Raw genomic sequence first — 16,623 nt, forward strand, 5'->3', positions numbered from 1 at the left:
TTTGAATATGCTTGTCAGTCACAGCTGGCTCGTTGGCTGTCCTCGATTTAAGTAACGTCGGTGTGTGAGCTGGGAATTCTCTGCAGGGATTTCGCGGAACCGAGTCGAGCGTCAGTAAAGGTGAGTGTTACATTTTCAAACCTTCATCATTCATTTTCCTTGGATTCGCAACCGCTGTGATTGTTTACGCTTTTCGTACGCAGCTCCCTTCTCACAACTGACGCTCGTATCAACGAAGCACTGCTAAGTTTGATGAAACTTATTCTTTGTACGCGGCTGTCGAATGATGTCTAAACACGAGCAAACCATGCAAAAGTACGAGTTCAAAATCTGAATTTGGCATCAACTCTGGTACTTAGTATGCGCTCAAAAACGTCGCCACGAGATTTGATAAGCGCCTATGTGTTTTTACCGCGTGGTAAATAGAGGGGATGTTTTTAGATTTGTAGCTACGGAAGAAATGTGTCATGCATCGGTTAGCCTTGGTCCAGCGGCGTGGTGCTTTTTTGTTTCCCCCCGCATCCCCAGCCTGAGTCAGGGCGACTGCCGCTCATCCATGCGCTATTTTCATCACACTAAGTGTATTATAGTGCCATTATCTCTGTCCACCGACTTTAAACGTGGTTATGTGGCAGCAAGCTCTTTGTTTAAGTTGTGCGTAACATTTGACGTCGCGTTAATAAAAACTTTGCTGTTGTGACATGAAAACACGAGTGGAGGAAGGGACGGATGGAGTTATGGTTCCTGACTGAGAGTCACTGCGGTTTTTGCAACATGTGATACTTACAATCGCAATGTTTTATCCCAAGTGTTAGGTGAAATAGGAAAAGCGTTTGCCCAACCAACGCTCTTGCAAGATTTCCAAGAGGTTGTGATTCTTAACTATTTTCGTCACTTACTAAAAATGGGCAACGAATTTGGTGAATTTTTGGTGAATCCATGTGTTGTGACTAATGTGCACCACCAATGATTTTACAGTAGTTACTGTAGTTTCCGGTGTATAAGGTGGACCCAAAAGTGTTAATTTTCTTGAAAAGATCACCCGGAATCCTTGTACACAGGTACACCTTCGATGAAAAGGTTTCTTCAGCCGTAAAAACTTTTCATCGATGGACCACTCCTGTACGACTGAGAACTTACAAAGAACGGCCAGGTACGCATTATATGTGAAATAATATTGAGCCACAACAGGTCTCGACACTACTGTCAGTAGCCACTGATTCAATTTCTCCCTGGAGAAGTATTGCATAATCCCAGCCTCTATTTTAGCGCCTTATAATGTGAAAACTTTTTTTATAATTACAGTATATATGATACGTATTTGGAAAACCTTTTTTCATTCATTGAAGGTGCACCTGATAGTTCGGTGCGCCTTATATATGGAAAAAGTTTGAAAATACACAATTTGTTAGGTGCGTGCCTTATACTCTGGTGCGCCTTATTCACCAGAAAATACGGTACTTAAGCAGAAATTGTGAATCCCACCACCTCCAATCAAGATGCAATGTTATTCCACTTTGTTTGATCAGACACAATGAAATTCTATCCAATTCCATTTAACACTACAATGCAAGTAAATGATGCTGTGCAATTCAAAGACTACTTTTTTCTACCGCAAAACAACTTTTCTTCCAAAATATATTTTTTTGGTTAGCAGTCCTTCAGCAAACATCTGACTCACAGTTGGGGTAATGATTTCAGCTTCTTAGAACTGCTTGAAAAATTGATAACACATGCCTCATTGTTTTTTTCTGGAAACAAACACTGCCCCCACTATATAATAATAAATGTAATAATAATCAAGTAAGTGATACAACTTGGCTATGGTGAGGAACTGAAAACACAAAAGAGATTAAACAAACTATTAAAATACCAATTTAATCCATTACACAAGGCAGTTTCTAAACTGTAGTGTTTAGTAATCGAGTAAACATTTCTGATTGAAATGAATAAAAAATGCAATTAATCAAGTTACACAGAGATTTTTGCTCCAGTTGTATTTGTAGTTCTGTCAGGTAGCCAGAGGCGTACTTATGTGCAGAAATGTCACATGGTAATGGAGGACAGTATGAATGGCACAAAAAAATGAAACACTAGTCATGGAAGAGCATTTCATTGTCCTGCTTTCAACTCAGTCGTTGGCACAGGTGACAAGATGAACAAATATGTATTATTGGTTGTAAATGAATAATTTTGGGATCAATTAAGTGAAATTGTCAATTACAAATCCACAAAAAGCTTTGATTTCTCACAAATAGTTTGCCGGTTAGACCAACTTAAATGTGGATTTTTGATTCGACACAATATTGTCGCGTATTATGTCAATAGAACATTTCACCTACTACATGAAGAAATTTGAATATTGATCCCTAGGAGAAAAGAAGCGTCGACGGTTAATATGAGATCAAAGAATTGTTGTTGTCGTAAAAGCAAGGCTTTCTGAAAAGTTAAAGTTCTGTTTGTGATTAAATGTGAGGAAAGATATGCCAATTTCATGGTAAGATCAGAGCATTGTCCTCAAATGGTGAGTAGTTGTACTTTATTTGGGGGGCCTTTTATTGAGCATCTTCATCTTTATTACGTTTATAGAGTAGCTTCTTCTGCAGCCACAATGGGACACAAGCCAGTGTCTTATTGTGCCAGTCCCAAACCCGGATAAATACAAAGGGTTGATTGTGTCAGGAAGGGCATCCGATTTAAAAGCTTGGCCAAATTAAACATGCGACACTCAAACCTCTGAAGATGGGGGACAGTGATTCCCTGTGGCGACCCCTGAAGGGAAAAGCCGAAAGGAAAACTAGTGTTATACAGGGTTATTCCCAACAAATACTTCAATGTTGGCGTCCTGCACATTTATCAAAATGAATCAACATTATTTATTTTCTTTATGTGATATTGTGTAATGTGGCAAAATAGGTGTGTTAAATATCTGTTCTTTCTAACGAGGAGCCGACAAAACTGCATGCAGTAAACTGGCACTTTGGGCAGCATATTTACCGTATTTCCATTCATTTCAATGGCATATGTTACCTCAGTTCACAAACAGTCATGAACAAATGATATTTTTCAAACCAAGATTCCACTGTGCCAGTCAGGTGAAAAAGGATACAGATTGTTTTTTTTTTTTAGCATTTTTGGCCATGACATTCATCAAAGAGGAGCGGTTAGACCTTTTTGGTAGCACCGATATGCCAGCACTGTTTTTTTATTTGGGAGGAATGTCGGTGTCACTTTGACTGTCATGGCTGGACAGCTCTGGGGCCATTGTGCTTTTTTTGCGCCTGTCATGGGCATAGGCATAGGAAACCATTAAAATGGGAATAATCCGTTCCCGGGTTTCCATAAAATATAGTTTTTAACTAAATAAGCCTTTAAACTACACACAACATACCTTATTCTATGTATAATAAATGTGCTATTGTATTGTAATGAAAGAAATACACTGCATTGTATCATAAAGTCACAAAGAGAGGCACATTACATGAGGACTGTAATTAAAGAAATAAACTGTGCTGTAAAATAAAGTTTTATTTAACTTTTTGATGGTCATTGATGGCTTATGGAAGGACAGTCACCTTCCAGTAGGACGGATATTTGATATTAACTTAACCTCTGGTGTGGCTTCTCTTCTTTTTTCTTTGGAGACTCCTCATCATTTTTGCTGATTAAAAACCTCTTAATTGACACCTGTTGCTTTCTCACTTGTAAGATTTTACGAAGCTGAGGCATCACATTATCGTTCATCATGTTGATGATTGTCACAGCCAGTCTTTTCTGGATGGAACTGTTCGGTAAAAGCCTGCACATCATTCCACTTTGCCAACATTGCCTTCTCCTCCTCGCCCTCAGATGTTCTCGAACCATCCGTTACTGGCTTGAAAATCCTCAATAAGTGCCAAACTTCCAGGTTGGCGCATGGTCATATCGATGTAAATTAGCCGTGCTTTCTCACATAAAATAGCTTTACTCACGCTGTCGCCGAATATCTGCTTTTCGTGAATCCAAATTAACAGAAGTTTTTCAACTTCTTCGATTACCCGAGACCGTCCCTTTGAGAGCACGGAAACACCTTTTGCAACAGACGCACCTTTGATGGCTTCTCTGTTCCGGAGAATGGGAACAATGGTTGACTTAGCATAGCCGTGCTCGGCCACTAAATCACACAAACGCACACCTTGTTCGTGTTTTTCAATTTTCTCTTTCTTCTCAGCGACGGTGATTTTATGTTGTGTCTTCTTGGGCTGAACACGAGCCTGTGGTGTTTTTTTTTCGGTCCCATCATAGTAAAATTATCAGCAAAAAGCTCTAAGTAGGTGATCGACGTGTGCATTCAATGAGAGGGGGTGTGGAAAGTAGCGCCGGCTGGAGCGCTGTTCGGTCGTGTGCTTCCGCCGAAGATCACTCCGCCAGCCGTGGTGGGTGTGTATTATGAAAATAGTACTTATAAGGTTTAATTTTCATAAATTTGATGTTCTTAAGACGGAAAGTTTGTAAGATAAGGCGTCGGTTGTCCTTTCAACCATTCATGCATTGACACATTTCCGTTTAGAATCAGCACTCCCTTGAGAAGCAAAAAGGTTCAAATGTGGGAACCTGTGACAGTGACATTTATTGTTATCGTGATTGCTCTGCCATTAACTAAGACCTCTTCCCACTCTTTTCTACTCTCCATGGACCACTCAAGCGGGTTATTCACTCCAGTCGGCAATATGAACTCTTCTCTATTGTCCTCTTTGGCCCATGTGGTGAACTGTCATTACCCTCCTATGAATCGTGAATAGTAAATGCCTTTTGTTGCCTCTGATCGCTTGACAAAGTCAAACTGACCTCTCTGTTGGTAATGGCAGCACCATCATAAACAAATTGTGAAAGGATAGAAAACAAGATATTCTAAGCATAACAAAATAAAAATGTCAACTGTATACTGTGCAAATGTAGATGTGCAAAAACCGTTCTATAAACAAGACTGTACATAGTGCAGAATCAAGAAATGCATTTAGATATATTGCAACAACCCATATTTACAAGTGTCCAGTTTTTTTTTGTTTTTTTTTCACATGTGATCATTGGGAATTGTGAAGCCTGACAGCAGTCGGTAGGAACGAGCGGCGGTACCTCTCCTTCTTGCAGCGCGGGTGTAATAGTCTCTGGCTAAAGGAGCTACCCAGAGCTGTCAGGATGGGCAGGAGGGGGTGGGAGGGGCTGTCCGTCATAGCTTTTAGTTTAGCTAGCGTCCGTCTGTTGCCCACCTCCTCTAGAGAGTCCAGCGAGCAGCCCATGACAGAACTGGCCCGCTTGACAAAGCGCTCCAGTCTTTTTCTGTCCCGGGTGGTGATGCTGCCTGACCAGCAGACAATGCCATAGAGGATGGCTGATGCCACCACAGAGTCATAGAAAGTCTTTTGGAGTGACCCCTGAACTCCAAAAGACCTCAGTTTCCTGAGGAGGAAGAGGCGACTCTGTCCCTTTTTGATTAGGGCATCCGTGTTTGTTGTCCAGTTTATTGTTGAGAGTAACACCCAGGTACTTGTAGGAGGTCACCCTCTCAATGTACGAACCCTGGATGTTCAATGGTGCAGGTGAGGATTGCAATGCAAACATTGCATTGTGCATCATGACGACAAACGACAACTGGAGCAAAGTCTTCATCAAGGGATATTTACCATAAATTAAGCAAGGGAGCATTTGCGGTAGATACTTCCTTAATTTAAAAAAATCCTTTATACTTTGCAACAATGTTTTGTTTTTGCGATTAGTCGTCTTATTGTGTTTCAAGTTGTCAAAAAGGGGGCGGACAACTTTATGGCCGGGCAGGCAACTTTATGGCCGGGCAGGTAAGTTTTCAGAGTTGTCCTCCCTGGTGTCCGCTAACTTTTTGTCATGAGTTTCAGACACTGTTAATAGTCGTTAATAGCACACATCATTTATTGTCCCATACTGGGCAGCATGTATGGCACATTTGTCAGTTATCTGGTCGTGTCACGCCCCTCCCCCTCCAAAAATAAAAAATAACAACAATAATAACAGTAGGCGGGCCGGTAGTCAAGTGGTTAGCACACCGCCTTCACAGTGCAGAGGTTGCCGGTTCGCGTCCCGGTCTGGCCTCCCTGTGTGGAGTTTGCATGTTCTCCCCGGACCCGCGTGGGTTTTCTCCGGGTCCTCCGGTTTCCTCCCACATTCAAAAAAAAAACAGGCATGGCAGGCAGATTGACCACTCCAAATTGTCCCTAGGTGTGAGTGTGAGAGTGACTGTTGTATGTCCTTGTGTGCCCTGCGATTGGCTGGCAACCAATTCAAGGTGTCCCCCACCTCGTGCCCGACGACAGCTGGGATTGGCTCCAGCACCCCCCGCAACCCTAATGAGGAATAAGCGGTACGGAAAATGGATGGATGGATAATAACTGTACAACTACCAATCATATAATCGCAATAATAATCTTCTTTTCCTTTCGGTTTTTCCCTTCAAGGGGTCGCCACAGCAAATCAGTGTCCTCCATCTTGAGAGGTTTGATCTGCATGTTTTTTTGGCCAAGCTTTTACGTCGGATGCCCTTCCTGACACAACCCTCTGTAATAATACAAATTATAATTATGTTGGATTGGATTGGATTTGCCTTTATTAGTCTCGCAGTGGAGAAATTTACATTTCACAGCAGCAAAGTGATGAAAGAAATGAAAGTAGAAAAACAAAATACATGTTGCTGATAATATCAATAATGCACAAAACACACTTGTGGAGTTAATACGAGAAATGAGAATGCTCGACCAGCTAGCATTACTGTATCAGAATCAGAATCAGAATCATCTTTCTTGCCAAGTATGTAGGACACACAAGGAATTCTCTTATTCTCTTATGGCTTAAATATAACCCCTCCCCCAAACATAAAGCAGGTACTGTGATAATCCCACTCTGTAGAGGACACCAAGATACTTAAGCAGACTCAGGGCTTAACAGTTTGAATCACTTCTAGGTTCCTCACCAAATTCTGAGAAGGGGAGTTTGTTGTGCTTTCCACGGGGAACTGTATTCTTACTAAAAACATTACATAACCTTTACTTAAGCATCATTTCATATTTGGCCTCGACAGGCCAATACCAAGTAACCAATATGATGATAACTTTTGACTTTTGACTAAAATCTCAAATAAACGATGACAGATAATTTTAAAGAAATACATTTTGCTTCATATAAAACTAAGAGCTTTAACAACAGATGAAGCTGCATGAACACGCTTAACATTAACAACTATTCTATACAGGAAATAAAGCTGTCACAAAGATAGTAGAAAGCGCCAGTGAGTAAAACCAAGATCAAGTCGGAATCATGCTCTCTAGTGTAGCTGTGCAGTGCTCTACAGCCCGCTGGACCAAAGAGAAGAAAAAAACTCGTACATATTTTGCTAATGGGCTGAAGCGCAACAATTAATGTCTGCTACCTCAAGAACAAGGAATGTCGCCTTTGTGAAATTGTTGCTCAACTTTTTCATAGTTTCTGACATGGTGCACATAATTGTAGCCTTTTGAATGTACCCAATACTATTGGGTACATTGCTATTGGGTCCCAATAGCAATGCTACCTGTATGAATTACAATTTAAACATTGAATATCACTTATTTTCTTTGCCCAAGTGTGATTTGCTTGAATAAATTGGATTGCAGCCAAGTTATATTGGTGCGAGAGTTAGAATATCTAGACTTGGGGTGGCCACCGAGTCATTTTGGCTCGGTGGCCACAGGAATTTTTAAAATTTGACAGGCTGGACGGGTCAGCACAAGATACATTGCATATACAAAACTGCATATGTTGACAGTCCATACCAAATATCAACAGAACAAAAGAGAGATGTCTCTTGTTGCAATTAAAACCTTGGAGGAAATCACCAGTAAAGAGGACGATGGGGGGATTTCAAACTTTGTATGGTATCGTTTTAAAAAGTGGTTCTGTGGTGAATAGTGCAGATTGCAAAGGTTCTCTTTCATTATACTGCCTGAAAATGGATGCTATTGAATTGTAAGGGGGGACACCTTTGATCTGTGAGCTGTCTTTAGGAGTGTGAAAGCATCAAGCTTGTGATTTCAGTAAGTGTGCATGGGGCTACTTTGAAGTCTAGTACTATTGTAGGATCATAGTATTTTACGTGTGGAAAACAGAGGTGCGCATACACACAAGGTCACAATCAAATTTGTGTTGCACTATTGTTTTTTAATGCAGCTGTTTTGGTAGTGCAATGTGCCATACACTCCTGATTCAGGGTAAGTAATTAAAATGGAAAGAAAGCAAGATTTGACTTGATTGCATTTCATTGTTTTATTTTGTTTTCTGTTAGGTGCTTTTTGTTTGGTTGAATTGATACCTGATATTTCCTGTTCTCTACCAAGGCCTAGGTTGGCACTCCGCTTTTTACATTGAACAAATAGGAAGATTAAACTGTAGTCTTTCCCAAAGTTCCCAAATTAGTAATCTAAGAAGAAAAGAATTGTGACAAAAAATCACCCAACTTTACAGAATTGACAGTAACAAATCCCTGTTGATAATTTATGGGTTTATTTTTTTTTCAGGTTATTGTGTGTAATCTTTAAGTAACATGGCATCATTCCTGCCACGTGTTACCGTTTATATCGACGTGCAAGAGAACACCTTGTGCTTGGAGCATTATGTCATATTTGATCATGTGACTTCTGCAGACCATAGAACTGGGGTGTCAAACTCATTTTTGGTGCGGCCCACATTGTAGTTACAGTTTCCCTTGGAGGGCTATTATGAATTTTGGGAAACTACTGTATATAAATGTTTAATCACCTCCACATATGATATACATATGTGCACAATAAATTAATGGATAATTAGGTGTGAAATCAGAAGTCAAAGAAGATGACTGTTCTTGTGGATTACAGATGAGAATTTGAAATTTTGTTTCAGACTTTCGCTAGCATAATGGAACTTGACATTCTTGATTTTCTTTTGCAGCCCAGATAAAATGAAGCCAAGATCTGGGCATTGACTTTGACACCTTTGCCTTTAAAGAATTGCTACTTTCCTGATACAAGCTGTTGGCAATGTATGCTCAGTTTTTTTAGCATCTTTTTCATATATTTACTTAAAGGTTAGTTTGTTGTGGAAGCACACGAGTGATTGATTCCTCAACACATTCATTGGTGTTTAGTATAATGTAGTTGACCTTTCAACTTCAATGGCTCTTTGTCGTCATGCTTTAAAAAGTCTCCCTTTTGCTCTTTTTCTGGCCCATACCGGAGTTTCTTGGTTTTTATCAAAACAAAGTTCAGTGCACCATAATTTATAGTGGGTAGTGTTGCGTTCAGCAGTTTCTGGAGAACACATATTTGTGGACCCATGGAATTTAAGCTTGTTTTTTTGCAATGCGGAATATGCATGTGTTTTAGTTGAAACATATAATTAAAATTCTGAAGTATGACAACAATATAAACCTCACCACTCAAGGAAAAACAAACTAGAGTCCAAATGTCTTACTGGTTCTTGGTGAGGCATCTGATGTCAACATGAACTAGAGACATTTCCTGATAAAGTTACAATAATAGAGGAACACATTGTGCTAACTTCACTAGCATGGGTCCTAATCTGGCTATTTTAACCCTCAGTTCCTGAAAAAGATATGAGGCTATCCTTTAGTGAATGCTCTTGGATTGGATTGGATTTGCCTTTATTAGTCTTGCAGTGGAGAAATTTACATTTCACAGCAGCAAAATTATGAAAAAAATGAAAGTAGAAAAGCAAAATACAGGAACTGCTGGAAAGGCAGCCACTCTCGCGGCGCCGTCTTGAAGTCAAAACAACAAAAAAACTAAACAACAAATAACATGACAACACAAAGACACAGAGAGACATCCATTCTTAAGCACTTTCTGTACCATCTTTGTTACATAAATTAGTTCCAGATGAAAGAGGAGAGGATCAAAGTGTCTCTTCACCAATGGATCAAGGACATCATGGTGGAATGTGCACATCGACTACAAGCTAAATGTTGAAAGCAAACACACAGCTGTAGCATCCATAGACGAAAAGAGATTGCCTTACATCTCCTGTCCCTCATGAATCCGCTTCAATTCCAAACTGCGACAGTTCCATATATGCATCGGCGCTCTGCGCTGTCGCTCCTTCCTTCTTATCGCGGGCTCCTCAAGCCATGTATCCATCCAGCCGCAGACTGTCTAACAGCACCGACCTTCCGCTGAACAAAGCGGGGCTGTGAAGATGCTGCCCATTACAGGCGCAAAAAAGCACAATAGCCCCTGTGGTGTCCAGCGATGACAGTCGAATGGCACCGACATTCCTCCCGTTCAAAAGCAGTACTGGCGAATTCATGCTGCCGAAAAGGCGCAACCACTCAGCACAGTCTCCTCCTTGATGAATGCAGTGGCCAAAAATGCTGAAAAACTATCCGTTCCACACGACGCACAACAACTACAGTGACAAAAGAAAACACAAAAACAAGACAAAAACAACAAAAAATGCAAGGCTCATGAGAGCACTTGCTGACGGCTGCCTACTCGGGCGCCATCTTGGACTCCTTTTCACTCACATTTCCATCTGTTGAATTCAGCGCTGCTGCCATGACATACTGTGCCATAGTGAGAATGGGAACTTTGGATGTTGAATGGATCATCTTGTTCTCTGGCAGGCCACAGACAGTTGCCAAAAGATGATTGAGAAGTCACTTGCAACCAAATGTTAGAATCCTCAAGAATCAATTGACCCTGTAATTGGTTACGCCCATCTGTTCTCGAAGCATTGAATGGCTTTCCAGGTTTGTGCTCTCCCTCCCGGGCTTACATAAACTAATGAGGGCTCCTCTGATACAAGACATCCAGAACAGTTTACTTTGGGAATCCATTCAATGTCTTAAAAATTAAACCATCGGAATGGATGAAAATATTCACAGCCATCTTATGTTATTTTTGTGTTATGTTATTTATTGCTATACGTCTGTGTAAGCTCTCAGTCGTACAGGAGTGGTCCATTGATGAGAAGGTTTCTTCAGCCGTCATCTGTACAAAAGTGAAGGTTTCGGACGTTTCGCCTCCTATCCAAGAGGCTTCGTCAGCGAACTAAAGTCTGACTGGTCGTATCGGCCCCATTTATATATCCCTAATGTCCAGACCTGGTGGCGCCGGACACAGCTATGATAGGTCCCTACTCTCAGGTTGGGAGGGGCGCGGGACCCCCCCCTGTGGCCCCACTGATTGTTCCTACATTCCTGACTAACGATTGGCCTATTACCCCCACTCCCCCCGGTATCACCTCATCAGCATAACGACCCTCATCAGCATTGCGAAAGTTGCCTAACCTGTTTTGCCTGAGCAGGCTATTGTATGAACGATCCAAATTGAACCTCACACCACCAGACCGGTTTAATGAAGGATTTTGTTGTTTTATAAGAATCGCCTCTTTTACCCCCCTTTCAAACCATCTATGTTCTTTCGCTAAGATTTTAACCTCATTGTCGTCAAATGAGTGGTTAGTAGCTTTTAGGTGCAAATGTACTGCCGATTGAGGCCCACTAGTATTATCCCTGCGATGTTGATAAAGTCTTTTTTTGAGAATTTGTTGAGTCTCCCCAATGTACTGCTCTTTACAATTTTCATTCTTACAATGTATGGAATAAACTACATTACTTTGTTTTTCATTTGGTAGCCTATCTTTTGGATGCACTAATTTTTGCCTTAACGTGTTTATCGGTTTGAAATAAGTAGGAATTTTATGTTGCCAAAGGACTCTTTGTAATTTTTCAGAAACTCTTGCAATGTACGGTACTGCTACTCCTCTCCTTTTAGAATCTTGAGAATTATTGGTTTCGTTCGCTATTCTTTCTTTCTGACATTTGTTGAATGACCACTGAGGGTACCCACAGTTAGTGAGTGCTCTCCTGATATGTTTTGACTCCTTTTCTCTACCTTCAGTGCTAGTTGGTATTAGTTTAGCCCTATGCTGGAGGGTTCTGATAACTCCTAGTTTATGTTGTAAAGGGTGGTTAGAGTCAAAAAGTAAGTATTGGTCAGTGTGCGTAGCCTTCCTAAAGACTTCTGTTTTTAGCGCTCTGTCCTCTTTTATAATTACTTTACAATCCAAGAAGGCCAGTTGGTTCTCTTGAATGTCCTCACGAGTAAATTTAATGTTGAAGTCTACAGAGTTGAGATGATCTGTGAAGGATTGAATTTCTTGTTTCTTAATTATGACAAAAGTATCGTCCACATATCTAAACCAGTGTCTAGGTTTTGTCCCTGGGAAGGATGTGAGGGCCTGTTTCTCCATCTCTTCCATGTAAAGATTAGCCACTATGGGTGAAACTGGTGAGCCCATAGCACAACCATGGATTTGTTTATAAAATTTTTCCCGAAATTGAAAATACGTAGTATTAAGGCAGATTTCTAATAATTGGCAGATGTGATCCGGTTTCACTTTGGTTCTTTCATGCAGAGAAACATCCGCCAGCAGCCTCGTCCTCACCACTGAGACTGCTGCTGGGGTTGGGACAGATGTAAAGAGAGAAGTCACATCGTATGATGCCAAAGTTTCCTCAGGTTCCAATATGAGGTCTTTGATCCTCTCTACAAACCCTGTGGTGTTCTCTACGTGGTATTCTGTGTTACCAACCAACGGAGCTAAAATAGTTTTTAAATATTTGGCTACATTGTATGTAGAGGAGTCAATGCTACAAACAATGGGTCGGAGGGGGAACCCTTCTTTATGTATTTTTGGCAGGCCATAGATACATGGCGTGGCCCCTGCTAATCAAACATTTTCTGACTATACATATAACCCAAACTAGCAACAATGTAATTCTTTTCTTTTCTTAGTTCACTACTCCATGAACATGAGTATATGCCCAAGAAAAACATTTCTCCTTGGGGTTGAGACATGTTCCAATGATAAGAAAAATCACTTTTTTGTATTTTTTCCCGAACCAAGGACATTTATATGGTATGCCCTTGTTAGAAATTTCACATTTATCTGCCAATGTTTATCTTGCAATACAAAGAGTCGATGATCAACCTTTATCTAAAGTGGGATTTTCTAAATTCCTTAAATTCTAGGGAAGCCACCCCCGCTGCAGCTGCCCACACATACTCAGTCTTTATATCGATCGGCCACTTGACTCTCTTAATGAAGATTCATTTAAACTGATCATATTGTAACTATATTATTCCCACCACTGCTCCTCCCTTTCAGAGTTCCCCATGCTTCACATTTTCCTTTCTTGTTCATTAGGAGCATCTCTAGAAGGGGTAACTCTTTGTTAATCATGACTGGCATGGGCTAGCCCCGAGGTTGAGGCATAGCAATCTGTTTAAGGTTGAGTTTGTGTGTGCTTCGTCTATGTGCATCTCAACCTGTTTACTCAAATATGTTTAGTGCTGGCGAACCAGGAAATAGGTTAAAGTTGTCCACAGACAAGACATCCTTCAAGAGTATGACCTTATCCAAGACTCAGCTGGAAAGGAACATAGTGAGAGATACTCATGACATGGCTGGCAGTTTAGCCTGCATGATGCTTTGTCAGTGAGCACATTAGAGAACGAGTAGGGTATGCAAGCTTGTGAAATGAGAAGTGTCAGGTATGGCCTTTGGGTGGGGTTGTTATATTATACTACGTTGTCATGGGCTCTTTTCACAAAACACAGGTGACTCCGGTGTCTCACTTTCACTCTGGGTGCAAGCATAGTTTCGTATTTGCACAACGCCAGGGGAACGATAGTTTTTACTTCAAATAAAAACAAAAAATTATAGTTATTTGAGAATGTTTGCAATTCCCACTTTGCAGGCTTAGGGAGAGTAGGAGTGAGAAAGAGGGATGGAGAAAAAGGAGATGATTCAGTAGAGGAGGGCATAGTCAATGTAGACTGGAGCAGGATAAAGAAACATAGTAAGACAGTGGAGTCAGAAGCTAAACAACTTGGCCAGGACTGCTCTCAGATTTTCTATGGAGAGGATTATGCATTAAGAACGGTATTTATCATTTCTTCCTTTCGTCCACGAGTAATGAATATCATTTTTCACAGTTGTTCATTGTAGTATGGTTTATAATCTTTTTCCATAAAATCTCATTTAATTCAAACATGGCTACTTTGCCTGTTAAGGATACAGTGACGTGCGGTGAGGTTCATGGCTGGTGAGGCACTGATGTCATCACTGATGTCATCACAGTCAGATTTACTGATTTTACTTGAACTCCACAGAGTAGCTTATTCACCATTTGATTGGCAACAGTTAACATGTTTTGTTTAAAATGTCATGTCAGCATTCCTTTTATACTCGATACAAACTGTAGCATAGAAAAAAGAATTAAAACTTTATTATTGTGTTACCTTTACTTCTAAATGAAGTCCAAGTCTCTCTGTCTCAATGGAGATCACTGCCAGTGAAGAAAATCGTCCTCGATCAGTCCTGTTCCGACTGTATGTTTTCAGTCTTTTGTGCTGAGAATGAGCGCTCCACTGATGCTGTAGTAGCTGGAACTGTGAGCACGAGCTGGAGCAACATTGTCGCTTCAGGAATAGTTTCAAGGAGATTCTTCTTGGCAAAAAAGATGAAAAGCTGTCCAGAATATTTACATGCATCCCTCACCGTTTGTGAGCTATACAGTGCGGTGTTGGTCTTCCTTTAATTATTATCTCCTGCTTCGATTGAAAGTCCAGTTTAGAAAATTCTTTCAATTTAGATATATAATCCTCCATTCTGAAAATAAGGCCAAGCAACACGAAAAAATGACTGGATGGTTGCACTTAACTTGCTAACTGTTTACTGTAGCTTGCTGTCACTAATTCTATTATTCTGCAGCCGAGGAGTCGCAAGAAGAATCTGTAATCACCAGCGCCCCCTGTCATGAGGCAGGAGAACTGTGTGCCTCACCTCTGCATACAGTTTTGATAAAAATAAAATAAAATAAAATAAAATAAACACTGTAGTACAGTGTTTATAATGTACAGTGACTGTACATTATATACACCAGCTAAACTGTAGAAATTTAGTTCATATACTAAAAGCTTTTGAACACTTTAATTGCGATATGCAGAGGGACAGCAATGCGGTCTCACTGCAGAGCAAGCCAGCACAGTTAGCATAGTGATTGCGGAGTCCATGGTAAGGCTCAGCCGGCTGGTGCCTCACCGCTCGTGTCTACTTAGTATTTGAACGGTAAATGTGAAAATTCAGCGATTTTGAAAAAAAAAAAAGAATGGTGGCGTTAAATGGAAAAGAATGTCAAAGTACAAATCACTAAATAAATACAACCGTTTAATTTATTTTGTCATTTGATATTTCCAAAATGACAGGTGAGGGTGTGCCTCATCTGCCTCCCCTGACTGCACGTCACTGTAAGGATATTATCCCACATATAAACATAGTTATGCAATGTAAAGCGGCTCTCATGTTCAGAAACTTTTTTTAAAAAAAGGTAGGTATTAACTACCAACAATTCACGTTGTTGATCTAACCAAATTAGATTATGTACTTCATTTATCCATTGAGGAAAAAATAAACAACCATAACTGCTTTATTGACCACATGCAAATGGCCCTGATCATGATTGAATGAAAACACATTACCTCTTTAATCAGGTCCCAGTCGTCCTTTCCATTCACAACATTATGCAGGGAGCTAGGTTAACAGCCTGTTTGATTCACAATAGATTAAACCGCTCAGCTGTGTGGCACATTGACGTATTATTTGCATGGGCCAGCCCAATCACTGACAACTACCTAAAATGTTCCTGACCTCAGTTAAAGGTGAGCAGCCACAACTTGGTGAATTTTTTCTTCAAAGTGGTTATCTCCAGGCTTGAATAAAAGATAAAAGATAAAAAATAAAAAGATGACCGGTAGTCATGTAATGCATTTAACATCATTTTCAGCGTTGAAGGCAAATCAAATTCTCTGTGTTTATGACCTCATTATGGTTAGCAACAAGCTCCTCGATGTCATCTGCATCCACTTCGAGTCCCGTAGGTGCTGGCAGAGATTTTATTACAACAAAAGACGCAAGTCCGATAATTCCACGGACGCGGAATAAAACGTGACAAAAGAAGGTGGGCAGGGCGAATAAAATGGCACACTTGCGATCGGAAAGCAACAAACTTGCGCGATCGCGTCTAACAATCACCTCGTGCAAAGCAAACTGTTGGACTTGACAGCACAAGACACAGCGAGGCGCTTTCGTCGTAATCATGTCACTGGTGAGGTGACAGCGACTCGTTGAAATGAAATTAAATTGAATTTTGGTTTCATTAGTCACGTGAAAGCGTGACTAATGACACGCTGTTGCGGTTTGAAAACACCAGCTCTGATTGGCTTACCATGACACATGACTCTACCCTTTATCCAATCACAATCACGTCTATCACATCTTGCCAGTTCAAGTGCAGCAACACAGAAACGTTGGCAAGTGTTTGTCCCTGCTCATTCAGTAAGACAATGCTTTCCAAACAGCCTAGAGTCATAAGAAGTCGTGCGCTATTCTCGAACCTGAACGAAAACTTGGATGACAAATAAACAGCAGAGTAGACGAGTACAGCTGGTAGTTTCTTCAATTTATTCGTAGTAACGCATCACATTTGACTGTCGGTATACGCAATGCCGACCAAAAAATAAG

General features: G+C 40.6%; 1 protein-coding gene across 1 annotated transcript in view; it reads left to right on the plus strand.

The window, feature by feature from the left end:
• Window positions 1-16,623, plus strand: part of LOC148898107 (solute carrier family 45 member 3) — a 36,116-nt gene continuing 19,493 nt past the window's right edge. The window contains exons 1-2 of the mRNA XM_088997007.1: window positions 1-120; window positions 1,062-1,153. The gene's annotated coding sequence lies outside the window, so the exon portion shown is untranslated. The remainder of the gene's footprint in view (window positions 121-1,061; window positions 1,154-16,623) is intronic.

This window comes from Hippocampus bargibanti, linkage group LG05 (genome assembly GCF_051943395.1).
Source record: "Hippocampus bargibanti isolate YZ-2025 linkage group LG05, ASM5194339v1, whole genome shotgun sequence".
NCBI lineage: Eukaryota > Metazoa > Chordata > Actinopteri > Syngnathiformes > Syngnathidae > Hippocampus > Hippocampus bargibanti.